The sequence below is a fragment of the Amblyomma americanum genome, chromosome 10, assembly GCF_052857255.1.
Source record: "Amblyomma americanum isolate KBUSLIRL-KWMA chromosome 10, ASM5285725v1, whole genome shotgun sequence".
Lineage (NCBI taxonomy): Eukaryota > Metazoa > Arthropoda > Arachnida > Ixodida > Ixodidae > Amblyomma > Amblyomma americanum.
This window is the reverse complement of record NC_135506.1, coordinates 108538830-108553581: the sequence shown is the minus strand read 5'-3', so window position 1 is coordinate 108553581 and position 14752 is coordinate 108538830. Positions and strand designations below refer to the sequence as shown.

At 49.0% G+C, this 14752-nt stretch overlaps 1 non-coding gene across 1 annotated transcript; it reads right to left on the bottom strand.

Annotated features, from left to right (window-relative positions):
* Positions 1-6415: 6415 nt before the first annotated feature.
* TRNAS-ACU (transfer RNA serine (anticodon ACU)) lies at positions 6416-6490 on the bottom strand. Its single transcript has one exon. It is a non-coding gene; the product is annotated as a tRNA-Ser (tRNA).
* Positions 6491-14752: the final 8262 nt, after the last annotated feature.

The window sequence follows — 14752 nt, the reverse complement described above, 5'->3', positions numbered from 1 at the left end:
CCGCTACCCTGGTCAATTCCTTTCTTCTTGTAAGCTCTGCGGGAAACCGGGAGACCTCCTTCATGTCTTCCTCACATGATCTGCCTTCCTACACCCTCCATCCCCCACCACGGCGGAGTTATATCGAGAGACTCTCCTGGCCAGCTCAGCTGCTGCTGTCCAGCGCCGGATAATTACCAACGCTCTGAAGCGGATAGCCCTCCAAGGGCTGTCCTTTACCCTGTAATGACAACCCCCTAAGGGTTACCTCGTGCCATGTTAGGGGGTTTGGTCCCCTCTGTATTTGGCAATAAATGTTTCCACCACCACCACCAGTATGGCAGCGCTCGAAGGCGAAAAAAAGTCGGCCGCAAATGCTGCCTGCTAACTTATCATTCAAGGAAGAAGAATGAGGCTGAGGGAAAAAAATTGGAATTGGTTTTTGAGGAAAGGAGATATCACAACTCCGTGGACAATAATAATAATAATAATAATAATTGGTTTTTTGGGGAAAGGAAATGGCGCAGTATCTGTCTCATATATCGTTGGACGCCTGAACCGCGCCGTAAGGGAAGGGATAAGGGAGGGAGTGAAAGAAGAAAGGAAGAATCAGGTGCTGTAGTGGAGGGCTCCGGAATAATTTCGACCACCTGGGGATCTTTGACGTGCACTGACATCGCACAGCACACGGGCGCCTTAGCGTTTTTCCTCCATAGAGAGCGTAAGACGGAGGAAGGGAAAGAAGAAAGGAAGAAATGGATGCCGTAGTGGAGGTCGCCAAATAAATTAAGACTACCTGGCGATCTTTAACGTGCACTGCCGGTTTGCTGTTATTCTTGTTGCGACTGAAGAAATAATGAAAAAGAAAGCGCACTGGCTCAAGCAGAACGACAATCACTGCTACGTGCAGAAAGTAGGATAGTTAAATTAGATGTGAGAGGAAAGACTGAAACAAGAGATGCACGTCGCAACAAACGCTTCATCAGAAATGACGACGACGGTTTAGTAACAGGTACATCTGGCCACAACGAGGAAACTGGCTTTTTTGAGAAAAGAAAATGGCGCAGTACCTGTCTCACATATCGGCGGACACCTGAGCCGAACCGTAAGGGAATGGTTAAATAAGGGACTACGATAAGATAGGAAGGATGAAGTGTCGTTGTAGAGAGGTCCGGAATAATTTCGACCGCCTGGAAAACTTCCACTGGCATCGCACAGCACTCGGGTGCCTTAGTGTTTCGCCTCAACGAAACGCGGCCGCCGCGACTGGGTTCGAACCCAGGTACTCGGAAGCAGTGGCCGAGCGGCACAACCGCTTAGCCGCCGCGGCAGACAAGGAGCCCTCATCACGTTGGTGAGAGCTTCTAGATGCCAGGGCGGAGGGCCATGAAGCCACAGCCCCGACATCGAACAGCACACGGGTGCCTTTTAAAGCGAAAACTTTCCGGCCTAGCGGCATCAATTTCGCTATGGGCTCAAGTTTGACCTCCATTTGACCACAGCCCCGCCGTAGCCTTGGTGACGCCGCTGCCGCCTGCATATCTCATCTCATTCTTTTATTTCTTCCTTCCCATAAGGCGCGGTTCAGGTGACCACCGAGATGTGAGGCCGAATCATTTCCTTTCCTCAAAAACAAATTTTTTATATTCAATTTCCTTTCCTTTTATTCTTAACCTTCATCCGTTATCCCTTTCCATAGAGCGCGGTTTGGGTGTCTAGCAATATGTGACAGTTACTACCACATTTCTTATCCTCAAAACCAAGCACAATTGAGCCGCGCCGTTCATTGGGTTGATTGGAGTTAACAGCGTAGTAGGGGCCGCTGATTTTCACGAAAAAAAAGGCGCACAACTGGCTACCTGGGTCAGTAGAGGTCTCATTCGCGCATTCTTATACGTGGTATTGGTGTCCAACTCGAAATACCTGCTTTGATTGCGTTCCATACACTGGATCGGCAGAGCGCCCATCCTGCCAACCATGGTCACAGGCCCCACCTTTACTCATTTGCCATCACCGACCGTGGCGGAGCCTTGCTGGTAGACTCATCTAAATTGAACTTCTCAAGACTAGCGCCCGATCATCTCCAGAGCTCTAAAGATTGCGCTCCAAAGGCTATACTTCGCTTTGCAAGGGTACCCCTCACAGTGAGGGAGCATCCATGTGTATTGTAGGGGGCTTCGCATCCATCACTCATTATGTTGGCAATAAAAGCCTCCACTACTGCCAGCAGCCCAACCCCTACCCTGACAGGTGATAGTTAATGGTTGATAGTAAGAGGTTGGTTACTTAATGAACGCGGCGGCCCATTGCTTCAGTGCCGAAAATTGAATATTGAGTTTTGAGGAAACCAAATGACGCAGAATCTGTCGCACATATCGGCGGACACCTGAACCGGTCCGTAAGCGAATGGATAAAGAAGGGAGTGAAAGAAGAAAGGAAGAGGTCCTGTAGCTCTGGAATAATCTCGACTGCCTGGGGATCTTTAACGTGCACTGACATGACACAGCACACGGGCGCCTTATCGGTCCTTCATACATATCAAATCAACACGTTCCACAAACTCGGCTGCATGATCACCATCGCCCCACAGTATCTTTTCGCCCTTATACAGAGCCACATGGCGACAATTACAGAAGGGCTGCTTTATTTCACCCGACCGTCTCTCATGCTTTCACCCCACCTTTAACCTCATTGAAACAGCTGTGGCGTGCCCAGATCCACACAGTTCGACTAACTTCGGGAATGTCCTTCCCCAAAGCAGTACCCCCATCCCTAATCCCAACCATTCTTCCTGGGAGGCTGCTTTACGAAGCGCTGAACCCGGCGGCCAGAATTGGCTGATGGATCGGGGTTTATGTGAAGCACAAGCTCGTGGACTCCTGGACCTGTAGGAGAGCACCCAGGAAGATTTTTTTTCGTGTAATAAAAATAATGTGGATTAGCCCAGCTAATACAGGATATACAAAGCGAAATATTAATAATAATTGGTTTTGGGGAGAAAGGAAATGGCGCAGTATCTGTCCCATATATTGTTGGACACCTGAACCACAGCCCAACCGAGCTGCCAGGCAAAGCCTGGTAGCTTGTCTGGTAACGGCGACGACGCTATGCACGCCCTCTGTCTCGACGCATCAGCGAACGGAGATTTGTGGCTGGAATCCATTACATCGACCACACGGCCTGCTAACAATACTGGCGTCAGGGCACATCGAAACCCAGATTTACATTGTAGTGGAATCGCTCACGCTACGACTAATTACCAAACGCCAGGCAGCGCTGCATTTGTAGCCATCCTACAATATCATGCCGGCTTAATGCTGAGATCCAAAGCCCGCGCATATTGGCTCGCATGTATTGGAAGCCCGCGTATATTATACCATGATGTGAGCACATCATCATCATTCAGTACATATAATATCATTTCATTTCTCATATTACACCAAACTGTTTTTTTTTTCGGAGGATGTTTTAGGTAGATACAGAGAGAGGGGAAGGCTTCTCGTTGGCTACCTTGCACTGCATGGGTAAGAGAAAATGAATGAATGAATGAAAAACTTTTTATTGATTCTCTTAGGGGGGTGGAAGCGGTGGAGGACAAAGTCTTCATCTTGAAGCTTGGGTCCTCCTTGGCCGTGGGTGGGCCCCTATTCCAGGGCTCCACTGAGTCGGGCCACCTTGCTTGCGTGCGCTACTAGGGCCCATTGGACCCCGAGCTCGCAGCTGGTGAGCCGGCTCTCCCATTGCTCCGCACATGGTGTTGTGTGTTTGTGGAATGCATAAATTATTTCGCACTCCCACGTGATATGGTATAATGTCGGTCGTGCTCCGCACCACGGGCAGTTGGCGCTATACTGTGTGGGGAACATTTTGTTTAGTATGTATAAGTTAGGAAAGTAGCCGGTTTGCAGTCTTCGCCATACTGTGGCCTCCTCCTTGGTTAATGCTTTATGCGGTGGGGGATATTGGATTCTTAGCCCCTTGTATAGGTTTAGTAATTCCGAATAACTGTCCCCAAAAGCGACCTGAGACTCCTCCGGGGTTAACGACGTTCCTGCTCGGCTGGTCATTCCTCGAGCTAGGATGTCTGCCCCTTCATTGCCCCTGATCCCCGCGTGACTTGGTATCCAGATTAAACTTTGTGTTTGTCGTTCCTCGGGGAGCGGGGCTCCACCGAGGATTTTGAGCGCAGTACTGCTAATTCTCCCTCGGATATAGTTCCGGCACGCTTCTTGCAAATCTGTTAAAATGTTAAGGGAATTCCCTGTTCTATATCCTTCTCTAGCTGCCAGGGCGACAGCTATCTCCTCTGCCTCCGTTATATCGGACACTTCGGCTGTGAGGCTCGTGATGTGTTTTCCTCGGTTGTTTACGACTACCGCTATGGCGTAGTTTTTGTGTACTTGGGGGTATAGGGAGGCGTCTGTATAGACTGTATTGTCTCTGTGCCCCATGTTCCTCTCGTAAAACTCTTCTCTAGCCGGTCTCCTGTTAACACGGAGGTTTTGGTCCATGTTTCGGTGGATAGGTTGTATGCTTATTTTCTTTTTTAGCGGGTCTGGTATTGCGGCCCTACTGTTTTGCGGCTTTTCGCTATCCCGACTCAACCTCGTCAGGAGCGCCCTTCCGGTTGTTGTGTTGCTAAGTCTTCGTACTTGTGCCTTGAGCTGGCATTCCCTCAGTTCTTCAAAGGTGTTGCTAACTCCAAGTTGCATGAGCTTGTCGTTCGAGGTGTTTTTTTGGAGATGAAGGTCTGTCTTGTACGCCTTCCGGAGTATCGTCTCCGCTTGCTCCTTTTCTGCCTTGATGGTTACGTGGTACGGCAGTGAATATGTTACCCGGCTTACCACTAGGCTGTTGACCAGCCTGAGTGTGTCCTCCTTCATGCCGTACTGCTTGTGGGCTACTCTGCTAATCATTCGGCCCACCTGCTCCGCCGCTTTGCTTAGCAGGCTGAGGTTGTGGCTGCATTTCCGGCTTCCTTGCAGCCACATGCCGACGATTCTAATCATCTTTTGCTCCGGGATATTCTGGCCCTCTAGTTTTACTTCGAGTGGGGCATCCGTAGGGTGTCTGCCTACTCTGAGGAGCTCGGACTTCTCCGTTGAGCATCTGAGTCCCCTTTGTCTTGTATATTCTTCGATGCAGGTGGCAGCCTCTTGTAGTGCCTCTTGCTTCTCTCCCAGTGAGCCTTGGGTGGTCCAGATGGTGATGTCGTTGGCGTACATTGCGTGATTGATCCCCTGGATTCGGCTGAGTTTCTTGGCAAGACTGATCATTGCTATGTTTAGGAGTATTGGCGAGATTACGGAGCCCTGTGGAGTGCCCTTGCTTGACGTGGAGAAGGTGTCACTCCGTAGGTCTCCTAGGCCTACTGTTGCCGCTCTGTTTGTGAGGAAGCTTCTGACGTAGTCATGAATCTTCTTCCCGCAGTTCGTGGTGTTTAGGCCTTCCATTAAAGCGGCGTGGGACACCTTGCCAAAGGCCCCCTTGATATCGACGGCCATGACAAGGTTCTCCCCTTGTTTTGGCATTGTTTCCAGTACCTCCTTTTTTAACTGTAGTAATATGTATTCGGTTGCAAAGGTTGGCCCTGAATCCGAACGTGGTGTTGGGGTACCATCCTTCGTCTTCTAGGTGCGTTTGTATTCGTCCGTTAACAATTCTCTCGTACAGCTTGCCTAGGCACGAAGTTAGCGAGATGGGTCTAAGATTTTCAATCTGGAGTTTTTTGCCGGGTTTGGGGATCATCACGACGACGGCGTGTTTCCACTCCGCTGGTACCGTCCCTTCTTCCCATTGTTTGTTGATGTATAGGGTGAGTTGATTGATTGCTTCGTCGCATAAATTTCGAATCAGCGATTTGTTGATTTTGTCCGCTCCCGCTGCCGTGTTTTTTGTTGTCGCCCTTATGGCCTCGACGACTTCTTCTGTCGTAATGGGTCTGTCCGTGGTTGGGCTTTCCACGACCTGGTAGTCGCCTTGGTAGCCGTCCACCTGGTCCTTCCCATAGCATTTCTCTCGTACCGCTTGGAGCAGTTGTTCTTCTGTGCCTTCGTACTGGTATATCAGTCTTTGGATGGATTTGCTGCTTTCCGCCTTGCTTTTGCTTGGGTACATTAGCGTTTTTAGAATGTGCCACGTTCTAGCTTTGCTGAGGGTGCCATTCAGCATAGAAGGGAGAATGAAAATTGATCCGGAGTACCCAAATTCGAACCCGATCGCGGCAATAATAATAATAATAATAATTGGTTTTTTGGGGAAAGGAAATGGCGCAGTATCTGTCTCATATATTGTTGGACACCTGAACCACGCAGTAAGGAAAGGAATAAAGGAGGGAGTGAAAGAAGAAAGGAATTTCGACCACCTGGGGATCTTTAACGTGATCTGACATCGCACAGCACACGGGCACCATAGCGTTTTTCCTCCATAAAAACGCAGCCGCCGCGGTGGGGTTCGAACCCGGGAACTCCGGATCAGTAGTCCAGCGCCCTAACCACTGAGCCACCGCGGCGGGGCTACAAAGCGAAAGGGAGATTGAGGTCTCCACTGACCCACGCATCCGATTGTGCGCCTTTGCTTTCGTGAAAATCAACGGTCTTTTGCAAAGTTTTCAACGCGAATCAACTCTACGAACGTCCTCGGCTAACTTGTTTTGTTTTGTTTTTGAGGAAAGTAAATGGCACAATAACCGCCTCTCATATCTTGATGGGCACCCGAATTGCGCCTAAAGGAAGAGATAATGGAGGGAGGGAAATAGAAATCTGAAAATTTAAAGTTGGATTTTGAGGAGAGGCTCGGCGGTGCGCAGTGGCTGAACAGTTGTGGCTCGGTGCTACTACTGGTGCATGCGCAGTAGTGGCTAGAGAGCCAGAGAGAGATAAAAATTGGCAGTGGTTTAGCTCGTCTATGCCAGGATGTACGTAGCGAAAGCTAACCCATAGCATGGTTAGCCTTGGTGAATCTTGATTGCAAGTCGAGTTTAGTCTAGCTGTCTAGCTATGCTGTTGTCGCATTAGGGACCACCCAACTGTGGTTGCAGCGCACGCGAGCTCTGCCTTTCAATCCTCCTACATGTTATAAGGCATGCGACGCAGCTGGCGAAGCGAGCGGAGGCGAGCGCAACGAGGAGGAACGCGGTGTGACGTCAGACCAAACGGCAGCGACGGCGAGCCGCGCGGTATGACATCATTCCAGATGGCACGGCGAATGCGCAAAGCACAGTACCCGTCTGACATATCTCGGTAAACATCCGAATTGCGCCGTAAAGGAAGGGATGGAGGAGGGAATGAAAGAAGAAAAAGAGAACTGAAAATTTAAAGTTGCATTTTGAGGAAAGGCGCGGCGCTGCGGAGTGGCGGTACATCTGTGGTTCGGTGCTACTAGTGGAGCATGCGCAGTTTTGAATAGGAAGCCAGAGACAGAAATACGGCGGGTGTCGCCACTGCTCCTCGCGCATGCGCAGCACGGCTCTCCAGGAATCATGCGAAATTGCTCAACCTGCGGCCAGTGAAGCTTCCGCTTTAAAAGATGTTTCAATTCGTCCATCGAACACGGGTACTCCGAATCAGTAGCCACGCCTCCATCGAAATGCGGCCGACACGGTCGGGTTCGAACAGTGGTATTGGGGCTCAGAAGAGCGCCTTCACCACTCAGCCACCGTGGCGGGTCGTCAGCCAGTTCATACTTTCAGCGGGGGAGCAGAGGGCAGCGCGAGAGACCGCTGCTCCACCTGTGGACTGCGAGCACACTCCAGCCACTGATACGGCTTCTACGTTAGCTTTAGTGAAAACCTCCCCTTCGCTCTAGGCGGTCTCGTGGTTGCAGCACAGCCCAACCGAGCTGCCAGGCAAAGCCTGGTAGCTTGTCTGGTAACGGCGACGACGCTATGCACGCCCTCTGTCTCGACGCATCAGCGAACGGAGATTTGTGGCTGGAATCCATTACATCGACCACACGGCCTGCTAACAATACTGGCGTCAGGGCACATCGAAACCCAGATTTACATTGTAGTGGAATCGCTCACGCTACGACTAATTACCAAACGCCAGGCAGCGCTGCATTTGTAGCCATCCTACAATGTCATGCCGGCTTAATGCTGAGATCCAAAGCCCGCGCATATTGGCTCGCATGTATTGGAAGCCCGCGTATATTATAACATGATGTGAGCACATCATCATCATTCAGTACATTTAATATCATTTCATTTCTCATATTACACCAAACTGTTTTTTTTTCCTGAGGATGTTTTAGGTAGATACAGAGAGAGGGAAAGGCTTCTCGTTGGCTACCTTGCACTGCATGGGTAAGGGAAAATGAATGAATGAATGAAAAACTTTTTATTGATTCTCTTAGGGGGGTGGAAGCGGTGGAGGACGAAGTCTTCATCTTGAAGCTTGGGTCCTCCTTGGCCGTGGGTGGGCCCCTATTCCAGGGCTCCACTGAGTCGGGCCACCTTGCTTGCATGCGCTACTAGTGCCCATTGGACCCCGAGCTCGCAGCTGGTGAGCCGGCTCTCCCATTGCTCCGCACATGGTGTTGTGTGTTTGTGGAATGCATAAATTATTTCGCACTCCCACGTGATATGGTATAATGTCGGTCGTGCTCCGCACCACGGGCAGTTGGCGCTATACTGTGTGGGGAATATTTTGTTTAGTATGTATAAGTTAGGAAAGTAGCCGGTTTGCAGTCTTCGCCATACTGTGGCCTCCTCCTTGGTTAATGCTTTATGCGGTGGGGGATATTGGATTCTTAGCCCCTTGTATAGGTTTAGTAATTCCGAATAACTGTCCCCACAAGCGACCTCAGACTCCTCCGGGGTTAACGACGTTCCTGCTCGGCTGGTCATTCCTCGAGCTAGGATGTCTGCCCCTTCATTGCCCCTGATCCCCGCGTGACTTGGTATCCAGATTAAACTTTGTGTTTCTCGTTCCTCGGGGAGCGGGGCTCCACCGAGGATTTTGAGCGCAGTACTGCTAATTCTCCCTCGGATATAGTTCCGGCACGCTTCTTGCAAATCTGTTAAAATGTTAAGGGAATTCCCTGTTCTATATCCTTCTCTAGCTGCCAGGGCGACAGCTATCTCCTCTGCCTCCGTTATATCGGACACTTCGGCTGTGAGGCTCTTGATGTGTTCTCCTCGGTTGTTTACGACTACCGCTATGGCGTAGTTTTTGTGTACTTGGGGGTATAGGGAGGCGTCTGTATAGACTGTATTGTCTCTGTGCCCCATGTTCCTCTCGTTAAACTCTTCTCTAGCCGGTCTCCTGTTAACACGGAGGTTTTGGTCCATGTTTCGGTGGATAGGTTGTATGCTTATTTTCTTTTTTAGCGGGTCTGGTTTTGCGGCCCTACTGTTTTGCGGCTTTTCGCTATCCCGACTCAACCTCGTCAGGAACGCCCTTCCGGTTGTTGTGTTGCTAAGTCTTCGTACTTGTGCCTTGAGCTGGCATTCCCTCAGTTCTTCAAAGGTGTTGCTAACTCCAAGTTGCATGAGCTTGTCGTTCGAGGTGTTTTTTTGGAGATGAAGGTCTGTCTTGTACGCCTTCCGGAGTATCGTCTCCGCTTGCTCCTTTTCTGCCTTGATGGTTACGTGGTACGGCAGTGAATATGTTACCCGGCTGACCACTAGACTGTTGACCAGCCTGAGTGTGTCCTCCTCCTTCATCCGTACTGCTTGTGGGCTACTCTGCTAATCATTCGGCCCACCTGCTCCGCCGCTTTGCTTAGCAGGCTAAGGTTGTGGCTGCATTTCCGGCTTCCTTGCAGCCCCATGCCGACGATTCTAATCATCTTTTGCTCCGGGATATTCTGGCCCTCTAGTTTTACTTCGAGTGGGGCATCCGTAGGGTGTCTGCCTACTCTGAAGAGCTCGGACTTCTCCGTTGAGCATCTGAGTCCCCTTTGTCTTGTATATTCTTCGATGCAGGTGGCAGCCTCTTGTAGTGCCTCTTGCTTCTCTCCCAGTGAGCCTTGGGTGGTCCAGATGGTGATGTCGTTGGCGTACATTGCGTGATTGATCCCCTGGATTCGGCTGAGTTTCTTGGCAAGACTAATCATCGCTATGTTTAGGAGTATTGGCGAGATTACGGAGCCCTGTGGAGTGCCCTTGCTTGACGTGGAGGTGTCACTCCGTAGGTCTCCTAGGCCTACTGTTGCCGTTCTGTTTGTGAGAAAGCTTCTGACGTAGTCATGAATCTTCTTCCCGCAGTTCGTGGTGTTTAGGCCTTCCATTAAAGCGGCGTGGGACACCTTGCCAAAGGCCCCCTTGATATCGACGGCCATGACAAGGTTCTCCCCTTGTTTTGGCATTGTTTCCAGTACCTCCTTTTTTAACTGTAGTAATATGTATTCGGTTGCAAAGGTTGGCCCTGAATCCGAACGTGGTGTTGGGGTACCATCCTTCGTCTTCTAGGTGCGTTTGTATTCGTCCGTTAACAATTCTCTCGTACAGCTTGCCTAGGCACGAAGTTAGCGAGATGGGTCTAAGATTTTCAATCTGGAGTTTTTTGCCGGGTTTGGGGATCATCACGACGACGGCGTGTTTCCACTCCGCTGGTACCGTCCCTTCTTCCCATTGTTTGTTGAGGTATAGGGTGAGTTGATTGATTGCTTCGTCGCTTAAATTTCGAATCAGCGATTTGTTGATTTTGTCCGCTCCCGCTGCCGTGTTTTTTGTTGTCGCCCTTATGGCCTCGACGACTTCTTCTGTCGTAATGGGTCTGTCCGTGGTTGGGCTTTCCACGACCTGGTAGTCGCCTTGGTAGCCGTCCACCTGGTCCTTCCCATAGCATTTCTCTCGTACCGCTTGGAGCAGTTGTTCTTCTGTGCCTTCGTACTGGTATATCAGTCTTTGGATGGATTTGCTGCTTTCCGCCTTGCTTTTGCTTGGGTACATTAGCGTTTTTAGATTGTGCCACGTTCTAGCTTTGCTGAGGGTGCCATTCAGCATAGAAGGGAGAATGAAAATTGATCCGGAGTACCCAGGTTCGAACCCGATCGCGGCAATAATAATAATAATAATAATTGGTTTTTTGGGGAAAGGAAATGGCGCAGTATCTGTCTCATATATCGTTGGACGCCTGAACCGCGCCGTAAGGGAAGGGATAAGGGATGGAGTGAAAGAAGAAAGGAAGAATCAGGTGCCGTAGTGGAGGGCACCGGAATAATTTCGACCACCTGGGGTTCTTTAACGTGCACTGACATCGCACAGCACACGGGCGCCTTAGCGTTTTTCCTCCATAGAGAGCGTAAGACGGAGGAAGGGAAAGAAGAAAGGAAGAAATGGGTGCCGTAGTGGAGCTCGCCAAATAAATTAAGACTACCTGGCGATCTTTAACGTGCACTGCCGGTTTATTTATTTAACCATACTGCAGGCCAATGCTTTGGCCCTAGCAGGAGGGGCATTTTACAAAGAATGCAAAGTAAAAAGGCTACACAAACAAAAGAAAAATGTCCAGAAATTCAACACCAGTAAGTCTGGCAACAAATGAATACTTGTCCACAATAAAATTTGGAACAAAACTATACAAGAAAAAGGACATCAGTCCAAGATACAAAAGTACAACGTAAAGAGGCATTAATATAGAAAGAGTGAGAAAATGACATGGTACAGTACAAGAATACAGTGCAATCAAGGCGCCTTTACCTGGGAAAAAAAAGACTTTCCAGTTCTGATAGAAAGTTATTCGATTCAAAAATGCTCGGTGGTAGTTTGTTCCATTCATTCACTGTTTTGGGGAAAAACTGTTCTGGTAAGAATTGGTTTTTGCAAAAATCGGAGCCAGTGTGTATTGAGTAGTGTGCCTTGTTCGCCTGGTGGTAGCTTTCTGAATGCAATCTGGAAGTTTAAACGGGACTTTACTTGACAAAAATTTATGAAGGAGCAGAAGTCGATTTATTTTCCTTCGTATTGCTAATGTTGGAATTTTATGTTGTTGCATGAGTAGTGAAGGAGAATCTAGTCTTCTATATTTTCCAAATATAAACCTCACTGCTTTTCTTTGAATGCGTTCCAATTTTTCTATGTCCTTTTTGGTGTAGGGATCCCACAGCACCGACGCGTATTCCAGTCTCGATCTTATGCATGTGTTATAGGCTAAAAGTTTTGTTCTAACGGGAGCATTTTCAAGCTTTCGTTTCAAAAAGCATAATTTTTGAAAAGCGGAAGCACAAATATCTGTGATATGAATGGACCATGATAGATTATTTGTGAGGGTTATTCCTAGATACTTATATTTATCAACTACAGAGATCACAGTCTTGCCTATTTCGTATGTGAATATGCTGGGGTGTTTCTTTCTTGTAACGCGGAGCAGAACAGTTTTTTCCCCGTTTAATTCCATGCCCCACTCTTGACACCAAAGATCAATAGCATTCAAGGCAGCCTGTAGAGAAGTGTGGTCTTCCGTGCTCGAGATCTTTTTAAAAACAACACAATCGTCTGCGAATAACCTGATTGAAACATCACCTGGTAAAACATCTACTAAGTCATTTATATAAAGTAAAAATAACAATGGTCCGAGAACACTTCCCTGGGGAACTCCGGAGGTAACAGAAAGCATGCCGGATGAGTAATTTTTAATTTGAACAAATTGCTGTCTGTCTTTAAGATAAGCATAAATCCATCCTGTTGCTGTTATTCTTGTTGCGACTGAAGAAATAATGAAAAAGAAAGCGCACTGGCTCAAGCAGAACGACAATCACTGCTACGTGCAGAAAGTAGGATAGTTAAATTAGATGTGAGAGGAAAGACTGAAATAAGAGATGCACGTCGCAACCAACGCTTCATCAGAAATGGCGACGACGGTTTATTAACAGGTACATCTGGTCACAACGAGAAAACTGGCTTTTTTGAGAAAAGAAAATGGCGCAGTACCTGTCTCACATATCGGCGGACTCCTGAGCCGAACCGTAAGGGAATGGTTAAATAAGGGACTACGATAAGATAGGAAGGATGAAGTGTCGTTGTAGAGAGGTCCGGGATAATTTCGACCGCCTGGAAAACTTCCACTGGCGTCGCACAGCACTCGGGTGCCTTAGTGTTTCGCCTCAACTTTACGAAACGCGGCCGCCGCGATTGGGTTCAAACCCAGGTACTCGGAAGCAGTGGCCGAGCGGCACAACCGCTTAGCCGCCGCGGCAGACAAGGAGCCCTCATCACATTGGTGAGAGCTTCTAGATGCCAGGGCGGAGGGCCATGAAGCCACAGCCCTGACATCGAACAGCACACGGGTGCCTTTTAAAGCGAAAACTTTCCGGCCTAGCGGCATCACTTTCGCTATGGGCTCAAGTTTGACCTCCATTTGACCACAGCCCCGCCGTAGCCTTGGTGACGCCGCTGCCGCCTGCATATCTCATCTCATTCTTTTATTTCTTCCTTCCCATAAGGCGCGGTTCAGGTGACCACCGAGATGTGAGGCCGAATCATTTCCTTTCCTCAAAAACAAATTTTTTATATTCAATTTCCTTTCCTTTTATTCTTAACCTCCATCCGTTATCCCTTTCCATAGAGCGCGGTTTGGGTGTCTAGCAATATGTGACAGTTACTACCACATTTCTTATCCTCAAAACCAAACACAATTGAGCCGCGCCGTTCATTGGGTTGACTGGTGTTGACAGCGTAGTAGGGGCCGCTGATTTTCACGAAAAGAAAGGCGCACAACTGGCTACCTGGGTCAGTAGAGGTCTCATTCTCGCTTTCTTATACGTGGTATTGGTGTCCAACTGGAAATACCTGCTTTGATTGCGTTCCATACACTGGATCGGCAGAGCGCCCATCCTGCCAACCATGGTCACAGGCCCCACCTTTACTCATTTGCCATCACCGACCGTGGCGGAGCCTTGCTGGTAGACTCATCTAAATTGAACTTCTCAAGAATAGCGCCCGATCATCTCCAGAGCTCTAAAGATTGCGCTCCAAAGGCTATACTTCGCTTTGCAAGGGTACCCCTCACAGTGAGGGAGCATCCATGTGTATTGTAGGGGGCTTCGCATCCATCACTCATTATGTTGGCAATAAAAGCCTCCACTACTGCCAGCAGCCCAACCCCTACCCTGACAGGTGGTAGTTAATGGTTGATAGTAAGAGGTTGGTTACTTAATGAACGCGGCGGCCCATTGCTTCAGTGCCGAAAACTGAATATTGGATTTTGAGGAAACCAAATGACGCAGAATCTGTCGCACATATCGGCGGACACCTGAACCGGTCCGTAAGCGAATGGATAAAGAAGGGGGTGAAAGAAGAAAAGAAGAGGTCCTGTAGCTCTGGAATAATCTCGACTGCCTGGGGATCTTTAACGTGCACTGACATGACACAGCACACGGGCGCCTTATCGGTCCTTCATACATATCAAATCAACACGTTCCACAAACTCGGCTGCATGATTACCATCGCCCCACAGTATCTTTTCGCCCTTATACAGAGCCACATGGCGACAATTTCAGAAGGGCTGCTTTAATTAACCCGACCGTCTCTCATGCTTTCACCCCACCTTTAACCTCATTGAAACAGCTGTGGCGTGCCCAGATCCACACATTTCGACTAACTTTGGGAATGTCCTTCCCCAAAGCAGTACCCCCATCCCTAATCCCAACCATTCTTCCTGGGAGGCTGCTTTACGAAGCGCTGAACCCGGCGGCCAGAATTGGCTGATGGATCGGGGTTTATGTGAAGCACAAGCTCGTGGACTCCTGGACCTGTAGGAGAGCACCCAGGAAGATTTTTTTTCGTGTAATAAAAATAATGTGGATTAGCCCAGCTAATACAGGATATACA